The following is a 1441-nucleotide window of genomic DNA, read 5'->3' as shown; positions in this document are numbered from 1 at the left end:
GCCAAAATGCTCTGGCTTTTTTGGGTGGAATAAACTTCATATTTAACACATATTAAGTAGACTGTTATGGACAGATGAATCACTTGAATGTATTCTCTCATTCAATAAAAATATATTATTTCTATATTTTCTATACTTATTTTTTTTTAAAGTTAGAGGTGTTAATGGTTCCTAAATCAAGTTCTCTAAACTTAGGAAATGCCAGAATTAAAGTTGTTTCTGCCCTCTTTGGCCTGTGCATACATATATATATTTGTCTCTCATTACCTGGCTTAGCTTTTGTGACCCCTTTGTTCCTGTGGGGTCTTTGCTTGTATGCCTCTCCCAGCACCCCTTCCCCCCCTGCTTGCCTATGTTTTGTATTTTAATCACTCATTCCGCTGTATAAGGACCTAAGAATTGCCATTTACTGGGTCACAGCATAAGACCATCTTGCCCAGCTTCCTGTGTCACACAGGGGCAAAGAGTAGATGCTGAAAGGAAGAGTGAACAGGGTATGAATTGTTTTTTCCATTGTTGCTCTCTCAACTGCAGCCTCCAGCACCTAAGGTCTAAGAAGTTCTGATTCAGAGGTTGTATCCCAAACTCCTGTGTCAACAGCTACTGATGCCTCTTTCCTCCAAGAATCCGTCCAATCCCTTTTGAATTGACTAAACTGTCAGCTTCCACCGCACCTGGTGGCAATGTGTGCCATACACTTTAATGATGCACTGTATGAAAAACAGCTTCCTTTTTTTGCTCTCAACTTCTTACCTCCTCATTCCATCTTGTGACCCCTAGTTTTCGTCTGGTGAGAGAGTTATAAATCCCTATTAGTTTTCTCTTCCCCATTGTGTGTTTGATAAAACCTTATCACGGAAACCCATCATGCTCTGCTCCATGTTGTCCTTTTTCAGCCTCTGAATGAAGTGCACTTGGATTCACAGAATCAAAAGAGAAGCAGGGCTGTGAGGGAGCTCCAGATGTCAGCTCACCCAGCTCCCTGCCTGAGGCAGGATTATCCCTCTCCACAACATCCCTTAAACATCCATCATCAAAACTCTATACACAATTGCCAACAACCCTGATGCAATGCAGCCCTACCACCCTCACCTGCCACAGGTAAGGCAGGGGCAGCCAGTGTCCTACTGTCCCCATACCTTCAAGAGATCCTAACCCTGCCTGTGCTACAGAGGAAGTTTGTACCAAGCTGGTTGTAGGGGGCAGTTCCTTCCTGGCCCCAAATCTGGCTGTTGGTGGGACCCTGAGTAGACCCCTCTAGCCAGGAAACACCAGCTTTAAGCCAATGCCAAGAGCACTGGCACATCCCAGTGGCTGCAGCCGGCACCCAGGGGAGCGGCTCTGAGGGTTCAGGAGTGCTTGTGCCCTCTCTCTGGGCATAGAGCTGTGGCAGGTAGTTGGTGTATGAGAGTGCACAGCCACACAGTCTTCTCAAGACCCA

This window comes from Crocodylus porosus, unplaced genomic scaffold, assembly GCF_001723895.1.
Source record: "Crocodylus porosus isolate Cpor-Errol unplaced genomic scaffold, CroPor_comp1, whole genome shotgun sequence".
Lineage (NCBI taxonomy): Eukaryota > Metazoa > Chordata > Crocodylia > Crocodylidae > Crocodylus > Crocodylus porosus.
Note: the sequence above shows the minus strand (reverse complement) of the source record.